Below are 17,389 nucleotides of genomic sequence, written 5' to 3'. Positions count from 1 at the left end.
GATGCAAATAAAAACCACAATGTGATACCATTTTACACCAGTCAGAATCGCCATCATCAACAAATCAAAAAACAACAAGTGCTGGTGAGGATGTGGAGAAATGGGAACCCTACTGCACTGTTGGTGGGAATGCAGACTGGTGCAGCCACTATGGAAAACAGTATGGAATTTCCTCAAAAAACTAAAAATGAAACAGCCTTTTCAATCAGCAATTCCACTGCTAGGATTATACCCAAAGAATCTTGAAACACCATTTCAAAAGAACTTATGAACTCCTATGTTCATAGCAGCACTGTTTACAATAGCTAAGTGCTGGAAACAACCTAAGTGCCAATCTGTAGATGAGTGGATCAAAAAACTGTGGTACATTTACACAATGGAATACTATGTAGCAGAATGAAAGAAGGAACTCCTGCCATTTGCAACAACATGGATGGAATTAGAGAATTGTGCTTAGTGAAATAAGCCAGGCAAAGAAAGAAAAATACCATATGATATCACCTAATACACGAAACTAAAGAGCAACATAAACAAACGAACTAAATAGAACAAAGAGCAGAATAGCAGTCAATAGGGGGCAGGGGAGAGGAAGAGAAGGGGGATAAGTAAGGGAAGGGTTTAGTCAAAGAACGTGTATAAATGACTCATGGACACGGACAACGGGGAGGGGTATGATTGTGGGAGAAGGGGTGGAGGAGATAATGGGGCGGGATGGGACAACTGTAATTGAAAAACCAAAAAATAAAACAAACAAACAAACAAAAAAACAAACAAAAAATTTTCTTATCATTGAAAAAAATCTTTAAAGTCTGGGAATTTTCTGTTTTAAAATTTACAAGTGATCCATTGCTCATCATTATTATAGTCATTTCTGTTCCAAATGGCCTTAATCTGGAGAGTATATGACATATACTTAAAGAACTGAGAATATTTTCAGATGAGCAATGCAAAAAAATGTACCTGTTGCTTTTGGGAGTTATAGGAGTTTGTCCACTTGCAAAAAGTAAGGCAGTGTTGTGGATAGCTATGGAAATTGGGTGGGGAACTCACTTAAAGCCTTTGTTATTATATGACTCAGGCTTTGTAATCATCACCCAACTGTCGTCGTCGTCGTCGGCAGCCGTCCGTCTCGAGAGACGATGGTGTAGCTTCTCAAGAGTCCATCTGCACCGCCGAGAATGGCTGTGCAGTCCGACTCGGGAGTGACATGGTATCTGTCTCCTCCCGTGTTGAATCGACATCATGTGATGACGCTGAAGCTACAGAGCCTGGGCAGGGTAATATGGAGGGTCTGCTGTTGCCCATGCAGCAGACCCCCCCTCTCTTCGCAGCTGAAGGGTCCAAGGGAAAGACGGAGCCGATACAGCTTGGGTTCAGGTGCGCCGCAGGAGTTGCCGGTGTTGACTACAACGTCAAACCGCCTTAGGGACTCCGGCTCCGGATTTTCTGTCGGGGTTTACTCCCTTAGCCTTTCCCCTGAAGAGGTATGCCGCAAGGCAGCGGAGGTTTTTTGGAGTCAGAGTTTTCCTTCTCTGATGTACCCTGACTGGAAGATCGAACCAGCGACACTTAGCTCGCAGGCCGACGCTCAATCCACTGAGCTAAACCAGCCAGGGCACCCAACTGTCATCCTTGGTTTATCTTTCTTTTGTTGAAATGTCTGATAACTGCTTTTGAGAGTCTAATAAGTCCATATGAGCATTGAAAAGAAGAGACAGGAAGAAGTGTCTTCTGTGAAAGGTATGACCTTCTTATACACTGGATTTTATTATGGGTGTGCCAGTAGTACTAGAATCTGATATAGCAATGACACCAGATTTATTTCATATTCAGGGAAGTAAAATCAATTCTCTAAGTGGCACAAATCTTAGCACACCCACATAGTTTCTGAGTCCATCAGTTCTTCAGAGTATGTTAAGCCTTTCCAGATTTAGCCTCAGAAGTTGGCTCTTTGCTGGAATTCAGACTGTTCTGTGGTTCAGTGGGCTGAGTATTTCCAGATGCCCACAGAGTTTTGTGACTAATCCTTATTTATAGTTTTCCTTAGAATTGCTTTGAAGTGTGAACAATCAAGTTGCAACAAGCTGTAAAGTTCTTTCCACGTGAGCCTTTTATTTCACTTTCTATTACAACTCTGAACCTTCTAAAAACAGAAGTATTTATCTATGACTATTAAAAAGCATTTTGAAAGATAAGTTCCTTTATGAATACTATAGAAATGATTTTATTCTCTTTTTGAGCAAGATAAAAACATAAATAGATAATACTTTCCTTTTTCTACTACTTCAAGAAATGAGTAGAAGGTTAACAAGGCACTTAATTAGTAAAATTCATAAAACATCCTATGGCATGATAACACCCATAAAAGATGAAATTTGCAAACATTTAGACTATAATCTGCATTGTGTATTATTTGAAATTTCTAACAAATCTCCTAATACCGATGAAATTGACTTTGAACAATAAACATCCCCTCTTTGGTGCCCTGGCTGGGTGGCTCAGTTGGTTGGATCATTGTCCCATAGAACACAAAGTTGCAGGTTTGATCTCCAGTCATGGCATACACACCTAGGTTGCAGGCTTGATCCCCATTGGGAACATGTACAGGAGGGCATTCACTGATGTCTCTCTCTCCCTCCTACCCTCCCTCTCTCTCTTCCTCACTCTCTAAAATCAGTAAACATATCCTCAGGTAAGGATTAATGTCACCTTTTTGGAAAAGATGATGTCTGTGATATCATTTGTACAAAGCAGGTTTAAACATTTGTCTTTCCAATAATTCTGTTACCAAGCAAAATGGGGCTCATTCATGTAGCTCCTTGATGTATGATTCAACAATAAGTGTTGAAAAAATAGGTCTTTATTTATAATATTCCAATCTTGTGGCTGGGGTGGGGGGCATTGGGAGCTCTTCTGGTTGGAGCCCTGTTTTTCTCATGACACCCAACAATTCCCTTGATTCCCAAAGGCTATAAACCAAAACCAAGCCCAATATTTCCCCATCCCTTATCTGTCAGCTCTCTTCTTCAGGATCTGGGGTATGTTGTCTTCAGCCTCTGTATAGTAGTCCAGGAAAGCATGTGTCACTGGATCATAGTGAAGTCTAAGAAAGGCACATGTCCTAAGAGAATGTCCTTCCCATATGTCTCATGTTCCAAGAGTACATATAGAATCCAGGTCTGCAAGGCAGAGTCCTCATTGTCTTCAGAGTCAACTAGAGCAGACACGATCAAAGTAGCAGCATGCTTTCTTTCTTACTTGCCCAGACGGCATTGTTGAATCCTTACTACAAACTGCATAACTGCTTGCTGCTTCTTACATTACTGCTACAACCTGCTCCTATATCATGGCACCCCTACATCATGTTTCTCCAACATGCTCCTTCTCTCAAAGATGCCTGCCCTTCCCTTTAAATACTGAAAGTCAGTAGCCAATATGGAGGCATAAGTAGATAAGTTTTGTCACCTTCCAGAACCATAAGAAAGATAACATCTATGTCAAAACAAAAAAAAACAACAAGGACTGCCAGAAAATTGAACTGCATGTAAGACCAACTTAGATATACAGAAGTAATACTCATCAAAACAGGTAGGAGGAGCAGAGCCAGGGCAGAGTGGATGCAGTGTGGCAGCTGTGGAGGCAGCAGTGGCAGTGACAGGAAGGCAGAAGCTATGGTCAGCCATCAGGGAAAGCAGTAACACAGTATAAAAGCCAGGATGGATGCCTGGGGAGTGATCCCAGTCCCAGGCCATAACATGCAGCTCACAGTTCCAGTTCCAGGAAAATAAGGCCTCATTGCTTCTGGTTGTGAAAACCAGTGGGGGCTGGGGCAGCAGAAGAAAATGCCCATCTCTTATGAGAGTCTTTTTAGAGGTGCTCCTGGTCTTAGAACATCAACAAACCCACTTACTCTGGGAACCATCACAAAGACAACAGCTGGAAGGGTGAAGAGACAGGAAAAGGAGCAAGCGCTGAGGAAGAGGCATTGTTCCTTCTGTGGCCCCTCCCCCACATACAGTGCCACAAGGTGGTAAAACAGGTTGCCCCACACTGACAAATACTTAAGGCTCTGTTCCTTACAATGTAACAGGTGTGACAGCTCTACCTAAGACACAGAAGCAAACACAGGAGGATATCAAGTTGAAGAGACAGAGGAGCATGGTCCAGAAGAGGGAGCAGACCAAGGCTCCAGTGGGAGAATTAAGCGAAGAGGAAATAGGCAACCTAATGGACACCCAGTTCAAAACAGTGATGATAACAATGCTCACAGACTTGACGGACATGATTGAGTATGGCAAATACATAAGGGAGGAAGTGAAGGCTATACTAAGTGAAATGAAGAAAAACCCACACAAAACCAATAGTGAAGAGAAGGAAGTCAGGGTTAAAATCAATGATTTGGAACATAAGGAAGAAATAAACAGTCAGCTGGTACAGAATGAAGAAATAAGAATTGAAAAAAATAAGGAGAGGCTTAGGAACCTCTGGGACAACTTTAAACATACCAACCTCTGAATCATAGGGATGCCAGAAGGAGAAGAGGAAGAGCAAGAAATTGAAAACTTATTTGAAAAAGTAATGAAGGAAAACTTCCAAATTTGGCAAAGCAAACAAACATCCAAGTCCAGGAAGCACAGAGAGTCTGAAACAAGTTGGATCCAAAGAGGACCACACCAAGACACATCATAATTAAAATGCCTAAGATTAAAGATAAAGAGAGAATCTTAAAAGTAGCAAGAGAAAAGAAGAGAGTTACCTACAACGGTTTCCATAAGACTGTCAGCTGATTTCTCAAAAGAAATTGCAGGAAAGAAGGGACTGGCAAGAAGTATTCAAAGTGATGAAAAGCAAGGGTCTACAACCAAGATTACTCTAAACAGCAAAGCTATCATTTAGAATGAAAAGGCAGATAAAGTGCTTCCCAGACAAGGTCAAGCCAAAGGAGTTCATCATCATTAAGTCCTTATATAAAATGTTAAGGTGACATATCTAAGAAATAGAAGAATTTCAAAACTGTGAACAGTAAAATGACAAAAAAAAAACCTCATAACTATCAACAAATGAATCTAAAAAACAAAAAACAAAAGAAAAACAAACTAAGCAAACAACTAGAACAGGAAAATAATCATAGCTATGAGGATCATATGGAGAGTTGTGAGTCAGAAGGGGGAAAGGGAGAATGGGGAAAAAGGTGCAGAGATCAAGAAGCATAACTGGTAGGTACAAAAAAAACAGGGAGATAGTAAGAATGTTACTGAGAAACACTTCAGCTCAGAGGCCTGTTCTCCCATGGGACCCAGCACTTCCCTTGCTTCCCAAAAGGCTATAAACCAAAACCAAGCCCCATAGTTATCCATCTCTTATCTGTCAGCTCTCTTCTTCAGGATCTGGGGTACGATGTCTAGCAAAACATGTGCCATGTTGCTCTGGATCATGCATGATTCTCTCCTCTTCCCTTTCAAAGCTGCATGGATCTCTCTTTTCTTCTAAAACCTCATGGTGCTCTCTCTCCTTCTGTAAGAAACAAGGCAATAGTGACTCCCAAACCAGTAGAAAATCATTATTAACAAAGGGCAAATGTAATTAGAGGGTCTCAAGGGTAAATGTAATTAGAGGATCTCTGAGAAGGAAGTTGACAGCATTACCATATTTACAAATCACAAAAGGGGCACTTAGATAATCGAGTTACATTGTAACTCCGGAGTAACCAGTAATGGAGAAACAGGGAAGAAGGAGAGGGGAGGAGAAGCTAATCATGTTAGGGAGGGAGAGCTATCACATTACTATAAACCAGTTTTATACAGTGCACACATTCTCCTGGCTGAGGGTGCACCCGACTCTACAGACTCGTAAACAAACGCCTCGCTTTGCTGCTCAAGTCCTGTGTCCCGGTTTTTATTATAAGCATTTCTCACACTGCTAAAACCACGTGGAGTTCTCTTTCCTTCTAAGACCACATGGAGCTCCTCCTGCAAATGGTTGCTGCCTTATTTTTAAATCCCTGACCATGGCCTGCGATGCAGTGGGCAGGGTAACTGGTTTTGACCATTCACAAAATCTTGTGCAGGCCCCTTATGCTCTTTCCTCACCATTCTATGATCAAAACACCTCCTATCTCCTTTGGGCCTTGGCAGAAACAAATCTATTTGCATTACTAAGACACTAGCTACCAACCATAGATATGCAAAGGCATCTTGAAAGCTGTCCCCTTTCCCCATTCCCAAACACAGGCTCTGGGGACTTTGGGGGACCCTACTCTGTAACAAGAATAGTTTAGGAAATGAATAAGCCAAAGAATTTACATGCATGACCCATGGGCATGAACTAAGAAGAGGGGGAATTGCTGGATGGAAGGAAGGTGCCGAGCAGAGGGGAACAAAGGGGGTAAAAATGGGACAACTGTAATAGCATAATCAATAAAATATACTTAAATAAAAAACAGTAAAATAAAAACAAATAAATCCTGAAAGTCAGTATATACACCTTTTCCCCTGGGACAGTAGCACAGCTATTATCTAGCTATCAGCTTGCCAAAGATATACAAAGTACCTTAACAGCAACAGCTGTATTATCTCCTTCCTCCATCTCCCAGCCATAGGCTGCAGGGAATTTGGGGCTCCCTCTGCTCTGTACCCTGTTTCCTGTCATTTTCAAAAATTCCAAAACTAAGTGCAGATGTTATGTGTTTTTAAGCTCTATATTTCCTCAAAAAAAAAAAAAAAATGTCTGACTAGAATTGTGTGAAGTCATGCCAAAAAGCAGCTCACCCCCTTAATGAACCTTCTAAATCCCTTCAGAAATGATCCTGTGCAGTCATTAAGGGCACAGCCAGTGTGGACCTCTATTCAGGAAGTTGAGTGGAGTGAGAAAGACAACCCTCAGCCCTCTGTGAAAAAAAGGAAACAAAGGGCTTCCCACAGAAGCCCAGAAACAAATGTTTATTTCAAACATATAATGAACTTGGCATTTCCATTTAAAAGATGCTTTGCACTGTACATTTTTTTTTTTCCTTTTAGCCCTGATTTTTGCATGTGTATACCAAATCTCTCTCAAGGTCATGAGACCAGTGTTCAAAAATAGGTGTGCTTTAGTAATTAGAGGAAGCAGGGGTGGTTCACAAGAGCTGGGAACCCCAATAAAAGGCTGAGTCTCTGTGTTATTCTATTCCGATTTGCAGCACTAACAAATCTTGATTTATGGTGCCAAGAGGGTGCTGTATGGATGACTTTGGTTCCTTTCTAAACTTTTAATATTTATTTTTTAAATGTCACAATTTTAAATGATTTTTTTCAGAGTTAGTTCTAGATAAATGATGACTGGGAGGACGGGGTGGTGATTATGAGTCCACTGACACTTGTGGTTGATGACACATTAAGCAATAATGCTGGTAATATGCAGCGATCAGTACCTATCGCATTTTCAGCTGACCCCAAATGAGGTTAATACAGAGGACAAATAGGAGGGAAGCACATGCTCCATTTTTTCATCAGGCTGTTACATAAATAACAGATAAACATCTCCTATTCACACTACATCAGAGAGGAAGGAAATGCTGAAAATTTTAAGCCATCAATGACTTAAAATTGCTGTTGTCAAATCAATTTTTTACAGCAGACTGACCTGTTTGCCGACCATTTTTAATAGTAGTGGAAGAGTTTGAGCCTGGGCTTGAAGTATATGAGTGAATTTAAAATGATATTTCAGATGCAAGCATTCAGTCTACCAGCATCTTCCTTCTGCAACACTCCACTACACATCCATACACATGCACACAAGCCCCATCAATTTCCACTGACACTCTTACATTACCATGAAAAAGCGCACGCAGTCTTGGGGGATTTTGTAAAGTGTCATTTCTCTTTACACCCAGGTCCTAACTATACCTCTACAGTTTTCAAAATCTTATGCCCCAATAAGAGTTTGAGTTTTTAAAGTTGAAGAGACAATGACTTCAAAGTTTATCTCCTTGGCTTCTCTGGCCATTGACACTTATCTAGTGTGCTCCCATTATCAAGAGCTGAAACACTAATTGACCTTTTGTGTGAACAGTCACAAAGCCACATGGGCATAGTTAATAGGAAGAAATGTGGACTCAGTTACCTACGTAGTATGAGAAGATTGTCAGGAGTAGGTACCTTTTTATTTTCTTAACCCAAACACAGTCTCTATAGATTTTTATGAATGTTCAAGTTACACCTTCCCCTTCAAATGATAAAAGAATTCAGTGTGAAATTTTCTTTATAAACTTTTGTGAAGGTTCTGTTGTCCTCATATAATACTTAAGAAATATAGAGAGAAAACTCTTCAAGTCCCTTGATGTCTTAAAGATAGAATAAAGAAGGGAAACTCTGTATGGGCTTCATTCTTATTTCTTACTCAATTTTCTCCTTTGAATCATCTGAACTTGTTTTATATTGACACCACACTCTTCAGTAAAAATGAAAACATGAGGTTATTTTTATTAAAATATATAGTACTATAACACCTAGCATAAGTGTGGCCCACAGAAATTTGCCACCAGAAAGTCAGAAATCTTATAAAATGATAATACCATTTTGTGAAATTCAAATGGCAAATAGAGGTGGTGTTTTTGTTTGTTTGTTTGTTTTTGTTTTGGGGGGTTATTTGGCTTGAGATGAGTACTTTTCTGGTAATGTGTGTTTACTTACTTCAAACATATAAAATATCATATTAGAGTCATATGATATATAAAGAAAACAATATGTGACGTTATATTTTTTATTATAAGTCCATTTCCCCTTCTAATTTGTTGGTATCTAGTAAAATTTGGAATTAACCTAAAGTTAGCAACTAGCCTAGAACTACATTTATTGAAAATATGTTTTGCAAAAAGGTCCTCTTGGCTATTTTTACATGATAGCATTTTACACATGAGAAAAAAGTGTATTTTTGCTTGTTTATTTCATTTTTAAAAAATATCTATCTAGTCTGGTATGACAAGTACAATCTCATTTCCAACCATTAGCCCATGATGTTGAGTAGTACCTTTAGACATTTTGGAGGTAAAAATAAAATGACCAAGTTATTTGTTTGGAAAAGTAGTTTTTGCACATGTGCTCTTTTTTTTTTGTTTTCAATAAATATTTTATGACTTTTAAAAACACAGCTGTACTCTTTAGCGCACTTGGGAGACAGCTAAATCTAAACCAAATGGCTGTCCTGAAGCTCAGATTCCATCATTCAGGACCAAATTCTACTTCTTTTAAGTATCTTAAATACAAATATATGCACGACAAACCCCTTAATATCAGGGATTATTACTAGGCATTTTTTTATTTAAAAGCACATTTTAAATTATTGTGTACTGTGTATACTGCACTTCAGAGAGAAGGCTGGAATATCTATCAGTTACCATTCTATTAAGCCACATTTCTGAGTTATTGGATTAGTCCATCCACCTAGCAGAGAAATGCATTATCCTTGCCTCTCCAGATTTAGCAAACCTAGGAAGAGAGTGAGTATGTATAGAAGAAAGAAAAAGCTAAGAATCAAAGCTCCAATGATAACCGAATATGCCTCTTGGAAATATAAAAAAATATTTCATCTGACAAAACTAAACAGACAAGGAAGACTTTATTCAAGGTTTTTGCAATAAGAGTGAACTTTATTGAAACAAACAAACTGTAGAGGAATTTTTAAGCACTGAAGCAATGTACTGGAATAGTACTGGATGGCATTCTGGGAAGATTGGTCAATGCGATTAGGCCCTCTGTGTTTCCTAATTGACATTTATGTAGTTCCTACTCTCCCACATTGCCTGAAAGTTAGAATTCCTATATTTATTGATGACTGTTTTTCACAGAGTTGGCTCCAGTTTCTTGAGAAATATATTTGTAGGTTGTAAAACTGATAAGAGGCTGGGAAAAGATTTATATCTCAAAGGGTCAGAAATAGTATTTACAATGACTAGTTTTCTAAAGTAAGTGCTCTAAGAAAAGAGATCTACAGCCAAAAAGAAAAGTATTTAAAGTTTAGTTACATTTAGGAAAATGTTAAGGCTGTCCTGGTAAAGCCATATTAAATTTCTGTGTCCCTCCAAACTGACAGTTTCTCTTTCTATAGCTGACTTAGATTTACAAGGGAAAGGGGAAATACAGCAAGTCCCTTGGATCTTACTTGTTTCTGCTATAGCACTTGTTTATTTTAAATAGAAATTTCTGCTCCTGTTCTGGCAATCCCATCTTGGATGGTAATAACCTTACCTATATCAGCTGTCTTAATTATTATTCTTTAAAGAAAATAAGGCTTTTATTTTTTAAACCTCTGTCAGAACCCTGACACAAAGTCCCTGGGGCCTAGACCAAACAATATTTGAGTCAGCATACTTAACACTTCATGTAATTTAATAGGAAACCCTTAGAACTTATATCCCTAAATTTCTATCAGTAGCCTTCTATACCACCATGTCCATATCTGTTGCTTCTATTTCCATTTATATTTTTAAATTTATTTTTATTAAAGTATAGTTGGCATACAATATTTTATTACTTTCAGGTGTACAACATAGTGATTTGACATTTATATACCTTACAATGTGATCATCACAATAAGTCTAGTAAAAAAGTTAATACATTCCCCCTTCTTCATCCCCTCTGACAATCATGAGTTTGTTCCTTGTATCAATGAGTCTGTTACTGTTTTGTTTTGTTTATTCATTTCTTTTGTTATCATAGAACCCACATACAGTGAATATGTGAAACCATACAATATTTGTCTTACTCTGTATGATCCATTTTACTTAGCATTTCATTCTTTTTATGCTAATATTTCATTGTGTATATATCTTTTTTATCTATTTGTGTCTCAATGGACACCCAGGTTGTTTTCGTATCTTGGTTATTGTAAATAATGTAATGGACATAAGAATACATATTATTTTTTTCAAATTAGTGTTTTGAATTTCTTTGGATAAATGCTCAGAAGTGGATTAGTCATATGGTAGTTCTATTTTTAAGCTGTTTGAGTTCTTTATATATTAAAGCTAATACATGAATTCAGTAATATTGCAGGATACAAACTTAGTTTATAGAAATCTATTGTAATTTCATAGACTAATAACAAACTATCAGAAAGATAAATTTTAAAAATCCCATTTACAATTGCATCATAAAGGATAAAATATCTAGGAATAATTTGTTCTCCTGTTTTGCTTTGTTTTTATTCTTTTTTTGTCAATTACTGATGTTCAACTTTATTTTATATTAGTTTCAGGTGCACAGCATAACAGTTAGACATTTACATAATTTATGAAGTGATTCCTCTAGTAAGCACATGGCGCCATACATAGTTATTATAATATCATTGATTGTATTCTTTATGCTTTACTTCACATCCTCATGACTATTATGTAATTACCAATTTGTACTTCTTAATTCTATAATTTTTTTCACTCAGTCCCTCAACCTGCTTCCAATCTGGCAACTATCAGTTTATTCTCTATGAGTCAGTTTCTGATGTGTTTACTTACTTTGTTCCTTAGATTCTACATATGAGTAAAATCATACTATATTTGTCATTTTCTGTCTGACTTATCTCACTTAGCATAATGCCTTCTAGTCTGTCCATGTTGTCCTAGTCTGTCCATGTTGTCACATAAAATATTTTATTCTTTTTTTAAATGGCCAAATAATATTTAATTGTATAAATATACCATATCTTCTTTATTTGATCATCTGTTAATGAGTCCTTAGGTTGCTTCCATATTTTTGGCTCTTGTAAATAATGCTTCAGTGAACACAAGAATGCATATATCTTTTCCAGTTAGTTTTTTGGATTTCTTTAAATAAATACTGATAAATGAAACTAATTGATCATAAGGTAGTTCTATTTTGACTATTTTGAGGGCCCACCATTCTGTTTTCCATAGTGGCAGAACCATTTTTCAGTCCCACCAACAATGCACCAGGGTTCCCTTTTCCTTAATCTTTGCCAATACTTGTTTGTTGATTTGTTAATGACAACCATTATGACAGATATGAAGTGACGACATCTCATTGTGGTTTTAATTTTCATTTTTTGATTAGTGAAGTTGACAATCTTTCCATATGTTTATTGGCCACCTGTAAGTCTTTTCTGGAGAAATGTCTATCAGAGACCTCTGCACATTTTTTATTTAAATTATTTGTTTGTTCGATGTCAAGTTGCATGTGTTATTTATAAATTTTGGATATTAACTTTCATAGAATATCTTCCCAACTGGAAAGATCTATTAATTTTATTGATTTTCTTTTGTCATAGAAAAAAATTTTAGTTTGATGTATTCCCATTTCTTTATTTTTCCTTTGCCCAAGGAGGTGATGTATCAGAAAAATATTAATAAGACCAATGTCAGAGAGTTCACTGCCTGTGTTTTCTTCTACTAGTCTTATGGGTTTTGATCTTGCATTTAAGTCTATAACATATTTTGAGTTTATTCTTGTATATGGGTGAGACAGTGGTCTGGTTACATTCTTTTGTATGTATCTGTCCCTTTACCCAACACCATTTATTGAACAGATGCTCTTTCCCTCATTGTATATTCAAACCTCCTTTGTCATAGATTAATTTACCATATAAGTGTGCATTTATTTCTGGGCTCTGTATTCTGTTCTATTGATTTATGTGTCTGTTTTATTATGTCAGTACCATGCCATTTTGATTACTACAGACTTCTGGTATAGTTTGATATCAGACAGAATAATACCTCCAACTTGGTTCTTTCTCAAGATTTCTGTGACCAGTCAGGGTCTCTTCTAGTTCTATATAAATTTTAAAATTATTCTTTCTAGTTTTATGAAAAATTTCATTAGCATTTTGATTTGGATTACATTTAACCTATAGATTGCTTTGGGTAATATAAACATTTTAATGATGTTAATTCTTCCCAAACATGAGCATGGTATATATTTCAATTCATTTGTATCTTCTTCAATTTTTTTCTTAAAAGTCTTATAATTTTTCAATTATAAGCATTTTTACCTCCATTATTAATTTATTCCTAAATAATTTTTGGTAAAATTTTAAATGGGGTATTTTTCTTAATTACTTATTTCTTTTTTCATTATTTTAAAATATATTACTGATTTTATTGTTGTTCAGTTACATTTGTCCCAATTTCTCCATCACTGCTCTACCCTGCCCCACCCATGCACCCCACTCCCACAGTCAATCCCAACGCTGTAGTCCATGTCTGTCTATGGGTCCTTTTACTTGTTCCTTGACTATACCCTTCCCCTTCTTTCCTCCCTTAGCCTCCTCTCACCTCCCCTCTGGTCACTGCCAGTTTGTTCCTTATTTCCATATTTCTGGTTCTGTTTTGCTCTTGTTTGTTTTGTTCATTAGGTTCCACTTATAAGTGAGCTCATATGGTATTTCCTTTCACCTCTTGGCTTACTTTACTTAGCATAATATTCTCCATTTCCATTCATGCTGTCTCAAAGGGTAGGAGTTCCTACTTTCTTTCTGTTGTGTAGCATTCCATTGTGTAAATGTACCACAGATTTTTGATCTACTCATTTACTAATGGACTGTTTCCAGCACATGGTTATTGTAAATAATGCTGCTACAAGTATAGGGGTACATAAATTCTTTTGAATTGGTGTTTCATGATTCTTAGGGTACAATCCCAGCAGTGGTATCACTGGAACAAAAGGCAGTTCCATTTTTAGTTTTAGGAGGAAATTTTATACTGTTTTCCACAGTGGCTGCAGCAGTCTTTACTCCCACCAACAATGCACTAGGGTTCTCTTTTGTCTGCACCCTCGCCAGCATTTGACTGTTGATTTATTAATGATGGCCATTGAGACCAGTGAGTGGTGGTATCTCATGTTGGCTTTAATTTGCATTTTTATAATGGCTGGTGATACTTAGTATCCTTTCATATGCCTATGGTCCCTCTGTATGTCCTCATTGGAGAAGTGTCTATTCAAATTCTTTGCCCATTTTTGATTGGATTGTTTGTCTCCCTGGTGTTGAGTCATATGAGTTCTTTATATATCTCAAAACTCAAACTCTTGTCCAAGGTATCATAAGCAAATGTGTTTCCTGATACAGTTGGCTCCCTTTTCATTTTGCTTATGTTTTATTTAGCTGGGCAGAAGCTTTTTAATTTAATGAAGTACTGCTTGTTTATTCTTTCCTTCATTCCCATTGCTGTAGGAGATATATCAGTGAAAACTTTGTTGCATGGGAGATCTAAAATTTTCCTGCATATGTTTTCCTCTAAGACTTCTATGGTGTCACAACTTATACTTAAGTGTGTTATCCATCTTGAGTTTATTTTGGTGTATAATGTAAGTTGGTAGTCTAGTTTCAATTTTTATTTTATATTTTTTGCATTTACTTGTCCAGACTTCCCAGTACCATTTACTGAAGAGGCTATTTTTACTCCATTGTATGCTCCTGACCCTTCTGTCAAATGTTAATTGGCCATAGAGACCTAGGTTTATCTCTGGGCTCTCTATTATGTTCCATTGACCTATGTATCTGTTCTTATGCTGCCACCATACTGTATGATTACAGTGGCCTTCTAATATAGTTTGATATCAGGTATAGTGATCCCTCCAACCTTGTTCTTTTATTCAGGATTGTTGTGACTATTTGGGGCCTTTTTTTGTTCCATATAAATTTTTGAAGTATTTGTTCTAGGACTGCAAAATATGCCATTGGTATTTTATTTTATTTTATTTTTTCAGATTTAATGTGTTTTATTGATTAAAATATTACATTTGTGCCAATTTCCCTTCCCTCTGCTCCCCTCCACCCGGTGGCCCCCCTCCCTCCAGTTGTCCCCCCCTTTTAGATCATGTCCATTAGTTGTGCATACAGTTCCTCCCTACCTATCTCCATCTATTTCATTCCCTCCTACCATGATCCCCAATTCCTATATCATCTCCCTCCCTCTCCCCACTCCCCCTCCCTGTTGACCTCCCCCCAATATGCTTCCCGTACCCACAGTTCCTTTTCCACTCTCGTTGCCTGTTTAGTTTGCCTTTGTTTCATCTCCCTAGCTTCTGTTTTTTAAACCAGTCCCTTTAACATCTCATATAACAGTGGTTTGGATCTAATGAACTCTTTCAGTTTTATTTTGTCCTGGAAACACTTTCTCTGTCCTTCTATTCTGAATGACAGTTTCGCTGGATAGAATATTCGTGGTTGTAGGTTTTGGATTTTCATTACTTTGAATATTTCTTGCCAGTCCCTTCTTGCCTGTAGGGTTTCCCTTGAGAAGTCAGCTGATAGTCTAATTGGGACCCCTTTGTACATAATTCTTTTCTTCTCTCTTGCTGCTTTTAAGATTCTCTCTTTATCTTTAATTTTTGACATTTTGATTATAATGTGTCTTGGAGTGGTTCTCCCTGGGTCCAGTCTCTTGGGAACTCTCCTTGCTTCCTGGACCTGCAAGTCTATTCCCTTCCCCAAGTCTGGGAAGTTCTCCTTTATTATATTTTCACTCAATTTTTCAAGTTCTAGTTCATCTTCCTCACTCTCTGGCAAACCAATGATTCTTATGTTGGGCCTTTTATAGCTGTCCCAGAGGTTTCTGATCCTCTCATTGTTGCTTCCCATTTCCTCTCTCTGCATTGGTTGACTGCTTGTTCCTTCTCCATATTCCAGTTTGTTGAAATGAACTCTGGATTTTTTTTCCTCACCATCTGTCTCGTATGCGGTTTTGTTCCTTTCGTTATGAAAGTTTTTCGCTTCTTTCATATCTTTTTCCTGCTCTTTTGTGAATTCTGTGAGCCACCTGATAACAATGGCCCAGAACTGAGCCTCTGACAGGTTTCTTATCTGTTCACCTGTCAGGTTCTCTATCTGTTGCCTGGTGAGCTGTGTCACCGGGATTTCTATAGTTGTCTGCCTCATTTTGACAGATGCTTTTTGTTTTCTTGGGCCGGCTGTAGGGGGCAGTGCCTGTGTACGCGTCACAATTCAGCGACCGGCGCCTGTCCACGACCTATTTCGCAGCCCTGTGGTGCTTTCTTTGGGGGCGGGGGTCCAAGGTGGATTCACACAGTTATTCAGCTAGGAGACCGGGATCCGTCCTCCCGCCCCCCTGGGCCTCACTGTTCAAGGCGATGCGGTGGCTGTTTTCCCCAGTGCTGGGGTCGCGCACTGCCAGGGGCTTGACTGCCTCCGGGCTTTTTCGCCGCCCCGCTGCTGACCGCAAACAGCGCTGCCCTCTTTAACTCTTACCTGCCCAAATGGCACCGCTGGTTTATAACTTCATATGTTGGACTTCTGTGTAGTTTTATTTTCTGGAATTTCTAGTTATCCTTTGTTTTGAAGTAGTTGTATTCCTCTCTAGTTGTAGAGGGAGACCTAGCGTGTCCGTCTAAGCCTCCATCTTGGCCGGAAGTCTGCCATTGGTATTTTAATAGGAATTGTGTTGAATCTATAGATTGCTTTGGGGAATATGGACATTTTTATGATGTTAAGCCTTTCAAACCCATGAACACAGTGTATGCTTTCATTCATTTGTATCTTCCTTAATTTCTTTTTTCAGTGTTTTGTAGTTTTCTGAGTACAGGTCTTTTATTTCCTTCGTTAAGTTACTCCTAGGTACTTCAACTTTCTTGTTGTTATAGTAAATGGGATTTTTCCCTAGTTTTTGTTTCTGATATTGTTAGTGTACAAAAATGACTCCAATTTCTGAATATTAATTTTGTATTCCACTGATTTTGCAAACTCACTTATTAGGTTGAATAGTTTTTTGGTGGAGCATATAGGGTTTTCTATGTACATTATAATGTCATCTGGAAACAATGAGAGTTTTACTTCCTCCTTTCCAGTTTGGATGCTTTTTATTTCATTTTCTTGTCTGATTACTGTGGCTATCACTTCAAATATTGTGTGGAAGAAGCAAAATATACATTTTTTTCAAATACACATGGAACATTTCCACAAATAGACCACAGGGTAGGAGACAAAACAAGTCTCAATAAATTCAAGAAAATTGAAATCATATCAATCATTTTCTCAGATCACAATTGCTTGAAACTAGAAACCAACCACAAGTTAAAAACTCAAAAACATTCAAATTCATGGAGACTGAATAATATACTATTAAACGATGGGTGGGTTAACAATGAAGTCAAGGAGGAAATAAAGTTTATGGAAACAAATGAAAATGAGCCACACCAGCCCAAAACCTATAGGAAACAGCAAAGGCAGTCCTGAAAAGGAAGTTCATAGCAATACAGGCCTACCTAAAAATGACAGAAAATTTTCAAATAAACATCCTAATCATACATCTATAAAAACTAGAGAAACAACAATAACAACAAAATTCTAGAGCAAGCAGGAGGAAGGAAATAATGAAGATTAGAGCAGATTTAAATAACATATAAACTAAAAGAATAATTTAAAGAATCAATAAATCCAGGAACTT

The sequence above is a fragment of the Furipterus horrens genome, unplaced genomic scaffold (genome assembly GCF_987537825.1).
Source record: "Furipterus horrens unplaced genomic scaffold, mFurHor1.1.pri manual_scaffold_9, whole genome shotgun sequence".
Lineage (NCBI taxonomy): Eukaryota > Metazoa > Chordata > Mammalia > Chiroptera > Furipteridae > Furipterus > Furipterus horrens.
Note: the sequence above shows the minus strand (reverse complement) of the source record.